The sequence below is a fragment of the Lolium rigidum genome, chromosome 4, assembly GCF_022539505.1.
Source record: "Lolium rigidum isolate FL_2022 chromosome 4, APGP_CSIRO_Lrig_0.1, whole genome shotgun sequence".
Classification (NCBI taxonomy): Eukaryota; Viridiplantae; Streptophyta; class Magnoliopsida; order Poales; family Poaceae; genus Lolium; species Lolium rigidum.
Window position 1 is genome coordinate 166679220 of NC_061511.1, and position 18457 is coordinate 166697676.

The following is an 18457-nucleotide window of genomic DNA, read 5'->3' on the forward strand; positions in this document are numbered from 1 at the left end:
CTTTCTAATTTAGGCGTGCACCTAACCGTGCACGGGTAAAACTCCGACTCCTAACCGACACGTAACCTAATATGTTACAGATACAAGGGCAAACTAGCCCAAACTTTGCATGTAAGGCCGATTCACGTATTTCTTCTATATATATATTCTTCAAGTCCATCTTGATCATGGCCCACCTCTGACTCGGTCAAATTCTGGTGATAACACTGGGACGGAGGAAGTACTGAAAAAGTACAAGCAGAATTGCACCATCGACAGACGGGGAGAGGAGGTAGTCACGACGCGCCTATCGACAGAGTGCGTTGGGGTTGGCGACATGCTGAAGCTGGCTGTTTTCTGCGACATGGTTTTACCGATAAAAACATATATATTTTGTGTCTCTCCATGACATGATATGGATCTTTTTCTCACGATTGTTGATACAGAGGAGGAGAAGGTTACTCGGACAGAGTTTGAGGCTGTAGGAAAAAAATAATTCAATTTGGGATTGCCCTATTTTGCTTGCAGTCTGAATAGTCCGTCCTTTCCATGAAACTTCTTTCAAATTTATCTAAATTTAGATGTATCTACTAAAATGCATCTAGATACAACGAAATTTTAAAAAACCTCCAACACATTTCATGAACAGAGAGTAAAAGACAGTACTTCTTTTCCGAATTAGAATAGACACTCTCAAATGTAATGTATGATTGCCACATGGTCCATTCTTGACCACTTCCTCCATAGAACTTTTGTTACTTTTGTTTAGAGAGCCAACGGGGCCATCTATTGGCTTTCATTTTTCAGAATTATGGATATGAATTTTCACATTTAAGAGATCAATTTATTATTCGCATATAAAAATAGTTTTATTTGGCTGTAGCAACGCACGGGTTTTTTCCTAGTTACTACCTACGTTACTCCCACTGCGAGCACCTCACGAACTAAACATCCATCCAGTGTACTTATCCAACAATATCCAGGCACGGTTTCTCCGTAAGTCCATTCCATAGGTTCACCCCGTAGGTGTAGGATTATAGATGTGCACTCCTAGCCAGGTTAACCCTAGGTGGCTTTGCTTCTCTTGGTGGCCACGACCCCCTCATTGCCAGCGAGCAGCAAGTACTTGTCCTTCCGCGTCAGCGCCGTTGGCGTGAACCCAAGCGCGCCGGCGAGCACGCCCTGCACTTGGTTCGCCACCTCAATGCTGCCGCGCGGGTTGTCCGTGGGCACCGGCTCCAGGAAGTGGACGGAGTACTCTGGCCGTGGGTTCATCAGGAAGAAGACCGAGTCGAAGCACTTGGCGGCCGACGACGTCGACGTGCCGTAGAACATGGTCGAGCGCTCGTCCACAGCCACGGGGCTCACCTCATCGGCGAGCTCGGCGAACAAAGGGCTGAGTCGGAGCAGGTACGGCTCCCGGCACGTGGTCCCCTCGGGGCAGACCACGACGTCGCCGCGCGTCAGCAGCGACGACATGCGGCGCCGGTCCTCGTCGCGTCCGCGGGTGAGCCGGAGCAACGGGATCGGCGAGAGCAGCTCCGACAAGGGGCTCAGCCGCTCAGGCTGTACGTCACAGCGAATACGGGCTTCCCAAGCGCGCTGGAGATGGCTATTGCGTCGAGGAGAGTGCGGTGGTTGCACGCGTAGAGCCGGCCGCCCGCGGCACCGTTCTCGCCGTTTGGGGCGGCTGGAGGGGCGCCGGTGACGCGAACCCGCACGCCGGAGAGGGCGGCGGCGGCGCCGATCATGCGCCGCGGGAGTAGGGTGTAGATGGCGATACGGACCACCGCGAGCACGACAGCGAAGGGGAAGTAGATGTACATGGCGAGCGCCGCCGCTGGAGTCGGCGTGAACGCCAGCCGGCCGTCGTGGAAGATCATGGGCTTCGGGTAAAGGCACGTGTTCTTGTTGTCGGCGCTCTTCAGCGCGGCCGTAAGCCTCTCCGTGTACGTCTTCCCGTCGTCGATCACGCCGGCGAAGTATCCGTAGTCCGCCTTCACCTCCCTTCCGACCACCGCGTCGAACCCCATGTACTCCTTCAAGAACGCCTCCACCATCACCGTCGGGAACGACCTGCTCACCGCCGCCACCTTCACGTCACTTGTCGTCGTCGTCGTCGCCCCCGCCTCCCCTAGCGCCTGCATGCATGCCGCGTCTTTAAAGAAGTGCTTGGGCAGCACGGCCCTGCCGATCCTCGCCGCCTCGTCGCGCCGAAGCCCGCAGAAGCTGACCATGACCATGGCCTCTAGACACATTGCGTGCGTCATGAGACGCAGGAACGGGTATAGCGCGAGCAGGAGGAGGCCCCGGGCGAAGCTTCCGGCCTCGACGGCGACGAGGAAGAAAGGCGGGAACAGCGCCGCGGCCGACGGCGGTGAAGACTTGAGGAGCAGCGCGTCGACTTCGAGCACCACGGTCTTGCTGCCGTTACCGAGCAAGCACGCGGGCGGCACTGCCGGTGCTGCTACCTTGGTCGCCGGCACGGTACTCTGGCGAAACCGTAGTAGACAGGCGACAAGATTGCCCTTGACGACGTTGCGGAGGTTAAGCATGCAGTTAAAGATCGGATTGCCGGTCGGCGTCGCCATGGCCATGTTCGCGCACGTACCGTGATTTTGATTTGGGTTCTCTCGATCGGCGGTGCTCTGGAAACTCATGCAGTCATGCTCCTTCTACTTCTTCCGCGAAGAGCGGTTATATGGGCAGGAGCCAGGAGGAGGCAGGGCGAACGAAATTCCGATTCGAGTACGTACTTGCTTGATTACACTCCCGTATCGCACCGGGGAGGAACCAGGAATCATAGCAGGGATCTGACTCGGTGGCCCGTGCGTCCATAGTATGGGCCGGCCCACGTGTTGCCCTACCAAGCGCTTCATTTGCCCACTTATTTGAACTTTCCTCAACAACAAAAAAACTTATTTTAACTGTGATTCCTATTTAACGCCCATTGCTCCAGACGCACCCCTGCAAGGCAACAAGACCGTCCCACCATGATCAGGATGCATTGGCAGATTCCACCAGAGACGATGAAGACGATGATGAACCAACAATTGGAATGACCTTGCTGGTGACGAGGGAGTCGCGACTTGCCACGGCATCGCCGACAGAGGAGGGGAATGGAACTTAGAGTGGAGGGGGACTTAGGGTCCTGATGGTGGTTCGAGAGACCTTGCACGAAACATAGAATATTGGTTGGGTTAGAAGGAAGGTCAGGATGGCCGTGGACCAGTGGTAGCCACATCTCAAGCAGGCCGAGCAAGGCGGCAAGGCAGCGCGCTTGCCGTGGGAGTTGGAAACAGGAGGTTGCGGCCAACGGCAGCGGAGCGGCTCGAGTGGAGACGATGCAATGGTGGGTTGGCGGTGGGCTCGGCCCATATCTGAATGATTTAGGTGTTGCGCGATGGAACGGGCACAGATGACATCATATATGCATAGTTTAAATAACCAGACCGGTTCGGTAGTTTGATTAAAAAAAAATTGAACCGATAGCTTGATCAACATTTTAAGAGGCAACAGTTCAAAGAGCAAAAAACAAAAAACAAAAAAGATGTCGCAAGAGGAATCTAACTCTGAATTTTCAGCTAGGAAGAAATAGCACCACAATTAACACCCAATACCACTTAGACTCACCATATTTTGTGATTACATATTAAAATATACTATATATGTATATATATATATATATATATATATATATATATATATATATATATATATATATTTTGGTAGTTTTGTTTCAAAATTTGCTTAAATTTTAATTAAAAATATTTTTTTATCGCTATCGAACTGGATGAACCGGTGACCCAACTAGCGAACTAGTAAACCAGTAGCCTCACTGTTACACTCACTAGTCCGGTTTTCTAAACTATGTACTACCTCCATCCCAAGGCTTGAGGCTTTTTTTTCAGAAAGGCAAACTATGGTAAGTTTGACTAAGTTTTTATAAAAAATCATTAACATGTCAAATACAAAATTAATATTATTAGATAGATAATAAAATATATTTCATGTGCTATCTACAAAATATCATATTTATTTATAGATTATTCTAAAATTTTGGTCAAACTCTACTTATTTTAACTTTTCCAAAAACAAATATAAGCCTTAAGCCTTAGGATGGAGGTAGTATATAGGAGGACCCTACTTTTACTCCTAGCCCTCAAAAAAAAACTTTTACACCATCGTCGCACAGCCCCGCATTGTGTGTGATCTGTTTTTTGTTGTGTAAAATGGATTGTATTACTCAAATAACAATTTCATTACAATCCCAAGGATAAGATTCAAAATTTCTTCGGGGCCTGATCCTATCCACACCGCACTTCTCTCCAGCTAATTCAAGATTCCAACAATTTTGCGAACGCGGAATCTTGGAATCTTTGATACAGTATATATGTTGATAAACCAGCCTGAAGCAAATAGTATACGTGCCTCAGCCACGAGTGCAAGTATATATCACCCTTTCGACCGGTGATTATTTTGAAAATATCCAAACTATTTGTCTCCACGACAATGGGTGACTCGCTCCATTGGACGGACAATTCCAACGGCGCCTGCATTTCGGATGTCAGAGTATCTCCACGCTGAAGATGATCTCGCCTTCAGCATTACGGAGTGCCATGTCTGCACTCTGCACCTTCTGATCCATCAACATTCAGCTTAACATTTGTGTAGCAATATGTTATCACCTCGCTTCAATAAAGATTAGCAACTCCAAAGACGTGAACATTGGGGACACATCATGGTCTTTTATTGCATGGGTATATCTAAACCCTTACTGCTCGATCTTTTTTTTTTACCGGATCTAAACCTTTACATACTTCTACTAGCTCTATCTTGCTTATCTTTGTCAGACTAATACGGATGTGGTAATATACATCAAAGACCAAAAAAAAAAATCGCGCGCCCAAGTGCTGGTACGTTGTAGGAGTACGACATGGTAAGGACGAAACTTGCTAGACGAATTAATCTGGAATTTGTCAAGTCTGTGTACGAGTACATGGCCGTCCGTCTATGGCCAGCACGGCACCGCCCAAGCCAGCACTATGGGAAAAACGGCCGCCTGCCGTGCAACCGTCCGTTGCCGTGTGCTCGCGCATCTTTGTCGTGCGACGACACAAAAAACACACGGCAATGTCAAATGCATGGCAAAGAGGTCGCACGGCGCACGGCAAAGAAAAGTCGCACGACAAAGCCGAAGGAAAGCGCACGTGAAAACGTATGGCAAAGAGAAAATGACATTGCCGTGAGAAAGTCTTTGCCGTGTGCAAAGCTAGGTTGCACGGCAAAGCAGCCTTTGCCAGTGGCGGAGCTAGCCCGATCGCTGAGCCTGGGCAAGGTATGGATGCCATTGTTTTGATCAAGATTTGCCCCAAGAAAACCTTATTTAAGCTAGCTCTTTCTAACAAAACTCAAAGGAGATTAGCAGCTGAAGCCCGGGCAGCCGCCCGGGCATGCCGGGCTGAAGCTCCGCCACTGGCCTTTGCTGTGTGCAAAGCTAGGTCGCACGGCAAAGCAGCCTTTGCCGTGCAGTTTTGCCTTTGCCGTGCGCCTTGTGCCATTTTCTCTTTTTTCCTTCTATTGTACTTACTTTAATATTTATATTTATTCTTGAAATATGACAAGTACTACATCTTAATTAATACAATGTGTATACTATACTTTTGCAATACGACAAGTATACTCTAAGTCCTCACTCCCCCTCCAACATATCAGGGTTTCAGAGCAAATAAACCGCGTTCGGGAATCTTCCAAGTGTTATCGCCCGAAAGAGAGGAAGGTCACACATGGGAGCTATGTCTTGCACCATTTGGTGAATCACACCTTCCACCACACTTTCACACATATCCTAGGTTCACATGCAAGTTTTGGTGGCATTCCGGTGCTCCGGCGGTCATTCCCCCCCCGATAACGGCGGTATGCGTGCCTCGGGGGGTCTACACCCCTAGATTTCACCGCGCGAGGTTCCACCAACATACTTTTTGATAGGTTTAGTTTTGTTTAGGCCATATACACATGGAAAGCTAGGTTTGGCACACTTTGGCACATTATAGCCACCGGTATACCCGCAGCGGGACACTTCAGCTTACAAGTCGAGGAATCTTCCAAGTGTTATCGTCTGAAAGAGAGGAATGTCACACATGGGAGCTATGCCTTGCACCATTTGGTGAATCACACATTCAAACACACTTTCACACATATGCTATGTCCACTTGCAAGTTTTGGTGGCATTCCGGTGCTCCGGCGGTCATTCCCCCCCGATAACGGCGGCCTGCGTGCCTCGGGGGGTCTACCCCCCTAGATTTCACCGCGCGAGGTTCCACCAACATACTTTTTGATAGGTTTAGTTTTTTTTAGGCCATATACACATGGAAATCTAGGTTTGGCACACTTTGGCACATTATAGCCACCGGTATACCCGCAGCGGGACACTTTAGCCTACAAGTCGAGGAATCTTCCAAGTGTTACCGCCTGAAAGAGAGGAATGTCACACATGGGAGCTATGCATTGCACCATTTGGTGAATCACACCTTACAACACACTTTCACACATATCCTAGGTCCACTTGCAAGTTTTGGTGGCATTCCGGTGCTCCGGCGGTCATTCCCCCCGATAACGGCGGTCTGCGTGCCTCGGGGGGTCTCCCCCCTAGATTTCACCGCGCGAGGTTTCACCAACATAATTTTTGATAGGGTTAATTTTGTTTAGGCCATATACACATGGAAATCTAGGTTTGGCACACTTTGGCACATTATAGCCACCGGTATACCCGCAGCGGGACACTTCAGCCTACAAGTCGAGGAATCTTCCAAGTGTTATCGCCCGAAAGAGAGGAAGGTCACACATGGGAGCTATGCCTTGCTGACTTCCCCACCGGGGAGTAGTGCTCCTAGCACGTCGTGTCCTCCTATCTTCCCCAACTGGGTAAGTGGTTAACTTAATATCTCCGTCTCAATCTTGTTTGTTGTCTAACCGCACTTTGGATATTGCAGCCCGCGCCTGATCCGCACATGTTGGCGCTCCTCCAGCGACCGCCAAGTCAGAGCCCGCTGACACCTCAGGTGACCGTCAACAATACGGGCATCATCCGGAGCCTGCAGTAGTTTCTATGTGAGTTCTCCTACACTTCTAATTCTTCCATACCATGTCACTTGTGAATTTTAGCCATTCAACCATGTCAATTTTTGGCCATTATGTTCAATTTTGGCTATTCCATGTTAATTTTAGCCATTCCATGTCATTTTTAGCCATTATGTTGAATTTTAGCCATTTCATGTCAATTCTAGCGATTATGTTCAATTTTAGCCATTCCATGTCAATTCTAGTTCTTCCATGTCTTACATGTCAATTTTAGCCATTCCATGCCACTTATGCATCTATGAACTTGTAGGAGGACAAGGAGATGGAGGACAAGGAGGTGGAGAAGGACAAGGAAGTGGCCACGGAAATGGCGAAGGTTGATGTTGGTTGTATGAACTTTGTTGTGCGACTTGGAACATTCTATGTTGGAGACTTTATTGTTGGACTATTGTATGGACTTTGTTGGACTATTCGTGTATGAACTTTGTTGTTGATGATGCAAATGCTCTATATATTGTGCTATATGTGTAGCTAGACTGTTATTGCTATTTGTGAATTGCATATGCAGGGATTAATGGGGAAGCAGGAAAAATCTGGAAAATTTGCACCACCTTTGTCGTGCACATGCACACGGCAAAGACATGTGCACACGACAAAGGCACTCTTTGCCGTGCACATGCACACGGCAAAGGCCGCCCACCTGTGCAGTGCGCTGCCCACCTGTGCTGCTGTAGGTTTCTTTGCCGTGCGAGGTGGAGTAGAAGCGCACGGCAAAACCAAGTCTTTGCCGTGCGGGTTGGAGGGGAAGCGCACGGCAAAGACTGTCGCACGGCAAAGATTACCTGCGCACGGCAAAGGAAAGTGCACGGCAAAGAGGCCACAGCGCACGGCAAAGCTGCGTTGCTCGGCAAAGTCTTTGCCGTGCGATTTTCGCGTGACGCACGGCAAAGATGGCTTTGTCGGGCGGGTCGTTGCCGAGCAATCTTTACCGTGCACGGCCGCACGGCAAAGGCTTTGGCGAGCCGATTTTCCCCTTTGCCGTGCGATTCTGGTGCATGGCAAAGTCCAGTTCTCCCGTAGTGTAGGACGGCCTTCCACCTTCCGGGTCGTAGGTGAAAACTAACGAGGAGAAGAGTTCGGCCGACCCGACGTACCTAGTTGGGTAGAGATCTGTGATATATATAATGTATAAAAGAGATTACAATATGTATACCGTATAATACGTATATATTTCTAACACCTTCCCTCGATCTCAACTAGGGAAAGGTTGAGATTGTGCTTATAATGCTCATACAGAGGTAAAGGGAATGGTTTAGTAAAAATGTCAGCAACTTGATCCTTTGAAGAGCTGAACCGAATCTATCGTTGCTTCTCTGACACACGCTCTCGAACAAAGTGAAAGTCAACTTCAATGTGCTTTATTCGTGCATGGAAGACTGGGTTGGATGATAAATATGTAGCACCAATATTGTCACACCATAAGACAGGAGACCGTGTTTGAACAACACCAAGTTCCTTCAGTAATGATTGTACCCAGATGAGCTCAGCTGTAGCATTGGCAACTGCCTTGTACTCTGACTCAGTACTAGACCTGGAAACTGTAGACTGCTTACGAGGACTCCAGGCGATCAAGTTTCATCCATAAAAGATAGCATAGCCCCCCATGAATCACCGGTCATCCATACTACCAGCCTAGTTGGCATCAAAGAAGGCTGAAAGTAGTGTAGATGGAGAGGACCGAAGCTGCAGACCAACAGCAACAATGTGAGGAACATAACGCAAGAAGCGTTTGACTGCAGACCAGTGAGGTCTACGAGGCTCATGAAGATACTGCCAAACCTTATTAACAACAAAGGACAGATCAGGCCTTGTCAGTGTGAGATACTAAAGACCGCCAACAATGCTACAATATTGAGTAGCCTCCTCAGAGGAAAGTGGGTCATCATGCTTCAAAGACGCTCATAGGGTGCCATAGGTGTAGTAACAGGGGTGCATTTCAGCATACCTACGCGCGCAAGAAGCTCCAGGGCATACTTGCGCTGTCGAAGAAGAAGGCTGCGAGATGAAGGTGATGATACTTCAATTCCCAGTAAATAATGAAGAACACCCAGGTCCTTAACAGAGAACTCAGAGCGAAGCTGACTAATCAATTTGGGAATGGTTGTAGCTATAGAAATGAGAACAATGATATCATCAACATAAATCAGTAGATAAACTGTAACATCTGAACGTTGAAGAACACATAAGGAGGTATCAGTCACGGATGGGAAAAACCCCAAGGAGCCAAGAACAGAGCTGAGCCGGGCATGCAGAGTCTGCTTCAGTCCATATAACGACCTGGCCAGCTTGCAGTAATGATCAGGTTTAGCAGAGTCAACAAAGCCAGAAGGTTGTCGCATATATACCTCTTCATCCAGGAAGCCATTAAGAAAAGCATTCTGAATATCAAGCTGACGAAGATGCCATTGACGAGAAAGAGCCATAACAAGCAACAACCGAATAGTAGCTGGTTTAACCACAGAACTGAAAGTCTCATCATAATCCAGACCATAGCGCTGCTTATATCCTTTAGCAACCAGACGTGCCTTATACCTCTCAATGGAACCATCTGCATGAAGCTTCACCTTGAACACCCATCATGAATCAATCAAATTTACTCCAGACACACATGAGGTACCAATAGCCATGTACCATTAGTCTGAAGAGCAGAAAACTCAGCCTCCATAGTATCATGCTAGTGAGGGGTACGGGGAGCTTCTTTGTAGTCACGAGGTTCTTGAGTATGCTTTGTCGAGGCATAAGTTGCCAGTACACAGTTTCAGGCAACAGTACCATCAGTGCGCTGTTTAGGTTGATGTATACCATGACGACGACGTGTCATAGGCCCAGCTGGAAGTGGATAAGGAGCTGATGATGTAACCGGCAGAGCTGTTGGAGCTACTGTTGTTGGAGCAGGGAAGACCGGTTCTGTCTCAGATGGGGAGGCAGAGCTATTGTGCTGGGCTGCAGGAGACAGCAGAGGGCCTGCATTTACTGACGAGGCAGGCTCAGCAACAGGCGCTGAAGAGGCATGCGCGTCAGGCGCAGCAGACCCACGTGCATGCGGCGAAGGCACAGTGTCCACCGCGCGGAATCCCGAGGCTGGGACATGCGGGTCAGGTCCAGCATGCACATGCATGCGCTCGTGCACGTGCTCGCGTGGAGAGGACGCGTCCAGCGCGAGGCAGCAGCCCGAGGCGGGAGCCCGAGCCGGCTCAGGTGGTGCAGCTGATGGCACGGAGCCCGAAGCAGGGGCAACTGTTGTGCTGCATGGCTGCACGCAGTTCGAAGAAGAGCCATGCAGCTGTTGTGCTGCATGATCGATGTAACTTGGTGTTGTTGGCGGAATTAGAACCTCCAAACGATGTCCGCGTCTGATTCTTGCACCATGGTCAGCAAGCAAAGGAGAAGCATGTGCAATATCCATAAAGTGGTCAGTGGAGAGAAGAGACGACTCCGAAACATGTGGTGAAGTGTGAGAACTTGGCATGTTGACAAAGGGAAAAACATTCTCGGCGAAGATAACGTCCCTAGAAATATAGACACGATTAGACGGAACATGTAGACACCTGTATCCCTTATGAAGAGAACTGTAGCCCAGAAACACAAACTTCTTCGAACGAAAACCAAGCTTATGACTATTATAGGGTCGAAGGTGAGGCCAGCAAGCGCACCCAAAAACCTTAAAAAAGGTATAATCAGGTGTTTCATCCAGAAGCCTTTGAAGAGGCGTTTTCATGTCAATGGTACGACTAGGAAGTCTGTTAATAAGAAAACAAGCTATAACAAAAGCATCGTTCCAATAGCACAACGGAACAGACACATGTGCAAGTAAAGTAAGACCGGGTTCAACAATGTGACGGTGCTTACGCTCGGCGGTCCCATTTTGTTGGTGTGTATGAGGATAAGATACACGATGTGAGACACCCATGTTATGAAAGAGGATGGAGTTTCTCATACTCACCACCCCAATCAGTTTCACATGAATAATCTTGCGATTTAGGAGGCGTTCAGCATGTTTTTGAAATTGGAGAAACACATCGTAGACATCAGATTTATGTTTAAGTAAATAGAGCCAAGTAAAGCGACTATAAGCATCAACAAAACTCACATAAAAATGATTCCCACTGACTGAAGTTTGGGCAGGGCCCCATACATATGAATAAATGATCTCTAATGGAAATTTTGTTACACGAGTAGACAAGGAAAAGGGCAACTGATGGCTCTTCCCTTGCTGTCAGGCATCACAAAAAGACTCAATTTTATTGGACTCTTGTGTAGATGGTAACTCATGACTACGAAGAACATGTTGACTTGTAATGTTGGATGTCCTAGACGATGATGCCACATATCACGCGACACCTTGATATTGGAAAGGGGTTGCTTGATGACAAGCGCTTTAATCTCATAGAGACCTCCACTGCACCGACCTCTAAGGATGGGTGCTCTCGTGTCCAGGTCCTTTACAAAAAGATCATGAGGATGAAGTTCAACAAAGACATTATTTTCATGAGAAAGCTTACTCATAGACAACAAATTACGGGTGGCTTTAGGAACATGAAGGAAATTATTTAGAGCTAGAGACCTAGAGGACGGAGTGGATAAAACAGCATGACCAACATTATGAATATGCATACCTGCTCCATTAGCTGTATGGACCTGATCGGTGTCGTGATAAGCCTCGCGTGTGGTGAGCTTATCCAACTCATGAGTAATATGATGTGTAGCACCGGAATCCGCATACCACGCCAGGTCTACAGACGGAGAAGCACCATGAGAGCCGTGAGAGGCAGGCATCGCCATAGCAAGTTGCTTCTCCGTATTACTCCCATCATTACCAATGCCAAGAAAGTTGCAGTTGAACCGCTTGTAGTACCTGGATACCGTATGGCAGGAATCCCACAGAGCTGGGAGACAACAGGTCCACGCGCACCATTTTATTTTGGCGTGGTGGATGAAGGTGGTGTCTTGCCTGAAGGGACGGACGGTGCATGGGGCCAGGGTCCACGACGACCAGCTCCAAATGCAGCAACAATTGCAGAGGGTGTGGTGACCACATGGGCAGCAGGGTAATGCGAGGAACCGCCTGAGCGGCGCTGAGCGAACTTGCGCTGTTATGTACTCTGAAGTTGAGAGAAGAAGTCGCAAATCGGTATAGGAGTGGTGCGGTTAGTCACCACTTCATAGAGAGCATCATAATCTTGATCAAGTCTAGCGAGTATGTATGAGACAAACTCCGCATCACGCAGAGGCTCGCCAATGCTGGTGAGGGAATCTGAGAGTGTCTTCTGATGCGTGTAGATGACACGTCCGTTGGGAACCCCAAGAGGAAGGTGTGATGCGCACAGCAGCAAGTTTTCCCTCAGTAAGAAACCAAGGTTATCGAACCAGTAGGAGCCAAGAAGCACGTTGAAGGTTGATGGCGGAGGAGTGTAGTGCGGCGCAACACCAGGGATTCCGGCGCCAACGTGGAACCTGCACAACACAATCACAGAACTTTGCCCCAACGTAACAGCGAGGTTGTCAATCTCACCGACTTGCTGTAAACAAAGGATTAGATGTATAGTGTGGTTGATGATGATTGTTTGCAAAGAACAGTAAAGAACAATTGCAGCAGATTGTATTTCAGATGTAAAGAATAGGACCGGGGTCCACAGTTCACTAGCGGTATCTCTCCCATAAGATAGCAGATGTTGGGTGAACAAATTACAGTTGGGCAATTGACAAATAAAGAAGGCATAACAATGCACATACATATATCATGATGAGTACTATGAGATTTAATCAGTGCATTACGACAAAGTACATAGACCGCTATCCAGCATGCATCTATGCCTAAAAAGTCCACCTTCAGGTTATCATCCGAACCCCTCCAGTATTAAGTTGTAAACAACAGACAATTGCATTAAGTATGGTGCGTAATGTAATCAACACAAATATCCTTAGACAAAGCATCGATGTTTTATCCCTAGTAGCAACAACACATCCACAACCTTAGAACTCTCTGTCACTGTCCCAGATTTAATGGAGGCATGAACCCACTATCGAGCATAAATACTCCCTCTTGGAGTCACAAGTATCAACTTGGCCAGAGCCTCTACTAGCAACGGAGAGCATGCAAGAACATAAACAACATATATGATAGATTGATAATCAACTTGACATAGTATTCAATATTCATCGGATCCCAACAAACACACATGAAGGATTACAAATAGATGATCTTGATCATGATAGGCAGCTCACAAGATCTAACATGATAGCACAATGAGGAGAAGACAACCATCTAGCTACCGCTATGGACCCATAGTCCAGGGGTGGACTACTCACACATCAATCCGGAGGCGATCATGGCGATGAAGAGACCTCCGGGAGATGATTCCCCTCTCCGGCAGGGTGCCGGAGGCGATCTCCCGAATCCCCGAGATGGGATTGGCAGCGGCGGTGTCTCTGGAAGGTTTTCCGTATCGTGGCTCTCGGTACTGGGGGTTTCGCGACGGAGGCTTTAAGTAGGCGGAAGGGCAGGTCAGGGGGCCACACGAGGGCCCCACATGACAGGTCGGCGCGACCAGCACCTGGGCCGCGCCGCCCTGTTGTGGCGGCGCCTCGTGGCCCCACTTCGTAAGTCCTCCGGTCTTCTGGAAGCTTCGTGTAAAAATAGGCCCCTGGGCGTTGATTTCGTCCAATTCCGAGAATATTTCCTTACTAGGATTTCTGAAACCAAAAACAGCGAGAAAACAGACAATCGGCTCTTCGGCATCTCGTCAATAGGTTAGTGCCGGAAAATGCATAAATATGACATATAATGTGTATAAAACATGTGAGTATCATCATAAAAGTAGCATGGAACATAAGAAATTATAGATACGTTTGGGACGTATCAAGCATCCCCAAGCTTAGTTCCTACTCGCCCTCGAGTAGGTAAACGATAACAAAGATAATTTCTGAAGTGACATGCTATCATAATCTTGATCATACTATTGTAAAAGCATATGAGATGAATGCAGCGATTCGAAGCAATGATGAAGATAATGAGTAAACAAATGAATCATATAGCAAAGACTTTTCATGAATAATACTTTCAAGACAAGCATCAATAAGACTTGCATAAGAGTTACTCATAAAGCAATAAATTAGAAGTAAATGTATTGAAGCAACACAAAGGAAGATAAAGTTTCAGCGGTTGCTTTCAACTTCAACATGTATATCTCATGGATAATTGTCAACATAAAGCAATATAACATGTGCAATAAGTAAACATGTAAGAATCAATGCACACAGTTGACACAAGTGTTTGCTTCTAAGATAGAAAGAATAGGCAAACTGACTCAACAATAAAGTAAAAGATAGGCCCTTCGCAGAGGGAAGCATTGATTACTATATTTGTGCTAGAGCTTTTCATTTTGAAAACAAGAAGCAATTTTGTCAACGGTAGTAATAAAGCATATGTGTTATGTATAAGACATCTTATAAGTTGCAATCCTCATGCATAGTATACTAATAGTGCTCGCACCTTCTCCTAATTAGCTTGGATTAACACTGATTATCATTGCATAGCATATGTTTCAACCAAGTGTCACAAAGGGGTACCTCTATGCCGCCTGTACAAAGGTCTAAGGAGAAAGCTCGCATTGGATTTCTCGCTTTTGATTATTCTCAACTTAGACATCCATACCGGGACAACATAGACAAGCTGATAATGGACTCCTCTTTAATGCATAAGCATTCAACAACGAGTTAATATTCTCATAAGAGATTGAGGATTAATTGTCCACATCTGAAACTTCCACCATGAATCATGGCTTTAGTTAGCGGCCCAATGTTCTTCTCTAACGAGTATGCATACTCAAACCATTTGATTGTGAGAACCGCCCTTACTTCGGACAAGACGAACATGCATAGCAACTCACATGATATTCAACAAAGGTAAAAGAGTTGATGGCGTCCCCAGAAAACATGGTTACCGCTCAACAAGCAACTTACTAAGAAATAAGACACATAAGTACATATTCTTCACCACGATAGTTTTTAAGGCTATTTGTCCCATGAGCTATATATTGCAAAGGCAAAGAATAGAAGTTTTAAAGGTAGCACTCAAGTAATTTACTTTGGAATGGCGGAGAAATACCATGTGGTAGGTAGGTATGGTGGACACAAATGGCATGGTTATTGGCTCAAGGATTTGGATGCACGAGAAGAATTCCTCTCAATACAAGGCTAGGCTAGTAAGGTTGTTTGAAGCAAACTCAAGTATAAAAGGTGCAGAAAAGCTTACATATGAACATATTGTAACTATTATAAGACTTTACATTGTCTCCTTGTTGTTCAAACACCTCAACCAGAAAATATCTAGACTCTAGAGATCAATCATGCAAACCAAATTTTAACAAGCTCTATGTAGTTATTCATTAATGAGTACAAGGTACATGATGCAAGAGCTTAAACAAGATCTATATGAGCACAACAATTGCGAAGTATCACATTATTCAAGACATTAAACCATTTACCACATGCGGCATTTTCCGTTTCCAACCATATAACAATGAATGAAATAGTCCAACTTTCGCAATGAACATTAAAGATGAAGCTAAGAACATATGTGTTCATACGAAACAGCGGAGCGTGTCTCTCTCCCAAACAAAGAATGCTATGATCCGATTTTATTCAAACAAAAATAAAAACAAACAGACGCTCCAAGTAAAGCACATAAGATGTGACGGAATAAAAATATAGTTTCACTAGAGGAACCTGATAAGTTGTCGACGAAGAAGGGATGTCTTGGGAATCCCCAAGCTTAGACGCTTGAGTCTTCTTAAAATATGCAGGGATGAACCACGGGGGCATCCCCAAGCTTTGACTTTTCACTCTTCTTGATCATATTGTATCATCCTCCTCTCTTGACCCTTGAAAACTTCCTCCACACCAAACTCGAAACAAAACTCATTAGAGGGTCAGTGCATAATTCATATATTCAGAGGTGACATAATCATTCTTAACACTTCGGACATTGCACAAAGCTACTGAAAGTTAATGGAACAAAGAAATCCATCAAACATAGCAAAACAGGCAATGCGAAATAAAAGGCAGAATCTGTCAAAACAGAACAGTTCGTAAAGACGAATTTTAAAGTGGCACCAGACTTGCTCAGATGAAAATGCCCAAATTGAATGAAAGTTGCGTACATATCTGAGGATCACGCACGTAGATTGGTAGATTGTTTTGATTTTTCTACCGAGACTACTGCTCAAATTCGTGACAGCAAGAAATCTGTTCCTGCGTAGCAATCCAAATCTAGTATTGGCTTTACTATCAAAGACTTTACTTGGCACAACAATGCAATAAAATAAAGATAAGGAGAGTTTGCTACAGTAGTAACAACTTCCAAGACTCAAATATAAAATAAAGTGCAGAAGTAAAATAATGGGTTGTCTCCCATAAGCGCTTTTCTTTAACGCCTTTCAGCTAGGCGCAGAAAGTGTGTATCAAGTAACATCAAGAGACGAAGCATCAACATTTTTACCAGGGGCGTTGGGAGTTTCCTCAACTATGCATTGTATCTGGTCTATATAAGTAACTCCTCTTTGTACACTTTTAGGCTTACTGTTCTCATCAAACAATTTTTCAGGAACAAGCCAAGCATAGTTATTTTCTAGAGCTTCATGCATTCCTAGGAGCTTACTAGGTATCGGTACTTTAATCTCCCCTCCATCATTAACATTATTAGTGTACCTTATTCTATCCATATCCATCTTTTCAAGTGTTCTTTTAAAATCAGGGAACGAACCAAGCCTCTTATGCTTAATAAAAACTTTTCTAGCTTATTTAACTATATCTTCAAATTCTCTACCAAGGACTTTTAAAACAAAATCTCTATTTTCTCCCATCTCCATATCAGAAAGTGTAAGAAACATATGTTGCATTATGGGATTGAGATTAACAAATCTAGTTTCCAACATGTGTACTAAACAGAGCGAAGCACTTTCATAAGTAGGAGCAACTTTTAATAATGGTATATCTTCAAAATCTTCATCCATACTAACATGGGTGAAAAAATCTTCTATATTATCTCTTCCAATGATAGACCCTTGTCCTACCGGTATTTTTTTCAGAGTGAACTTAGGAGGCAACATGATGAAATAAACAGAAAGTAAATAAAGTAAATGCAAGTAACTAATTTTTTTGTGTTTTTGATATAGAGAACAAGACAGTAAATAAAGTAAAGCTAGCAACTAATTTTTTTGTGTTTTGTTTAAGTGCAGCAAACAAAGGAGTAAATAAAATAAAGCAAGACAAAAACAAAGTAAAGAGATTGGAAGTGGAGACTCCCCTTGCAGCGTGTCTTGATCTCCCGGCAACGGCGCCGAAAACGAGTCTTGATGCGCGTAGATGACACGTCCGTTGGGAACCCCAAGAGGAAGGTGTGATGCGCACAACAGCAAGTTTTCCTCGGTAAGAAACCAAGGTTATCGAACCAGTAGGAGCCAAGAAGCACGTTGAAGGTTGATGGCGGAGGAGTGTAGTGCGGCGCAACACCGGGGATTCCGGCGCCAACGTGGAACCTGCACAACACAATCACGGAACTTTGCCCCAACGTAACAGCGAGGTTGTCAATCTCACCGGCTTGTCTGTAAACAAAGGATTAGATGTATAGTGTGGTTGATGATGATTGTTTGCAAAGAACAGATAAAGAACAATTGCGGCAGATTGTATTTCGGATGTAAAGAATAGGACCGGGGTCCACAGTTCACTAGCGGTGTCTCTCCCATAAGATAGCGGATGTTGGGTGAACAAATTACGAGTTGGGCAATTGACAAATAAAGAAGGCATAACAATGCACATACATATATCATGATGAGTACTATGAGATTTAATCGGGGCATTACGACAAAGTACATAGACCGCTATCCGAGCATGCATCTATGCCTAAAAAGTCCACCTTCAGAGTTATCATCCGAACCCCTCCGAGTATTAAGTTGTAAACAACGGACAATTGCATTAAGTATGGTGCGTAATGTAATCAACACAAATATCCTTAGACAAAGCATCGATGTTTTATCCCTAGTAGCAATAGCACATCCACAACCTTAGAACTTTCATCACATGTCCCGGATTTAATGGAGGCATGAACCCACTATCGAGCATAAATACTCCCTCTTGGAGTCACAAGTATCAACTTGGCCAGAGCCTCTACTAGCAACGGAGAGCATGCAAGAACATAAATAACATATATGATAGATTGATAATCAACTTGACATAGTATTCAATATTCATGGATCCCAACAAACACACATGAAGGATTACAAATAGATGATCTTGATCATGATAGGCAGCTCACAAGATCTAACATGATAGCACAATG

General features: G+C 45.7%; 1 pseudogene; it reads right to left on the bottom strand.

The window, feature by feature from the left end:
- Nucleotides 1-1044: 1044 nt before the first annotated feature.
- Nucleotides 1045-2576, bottom strand: LOC124647760 (annotated as a pseudogene).
- Between the last annotated feature and the right edge of the window lie 15881 nt (nt 2577-18457).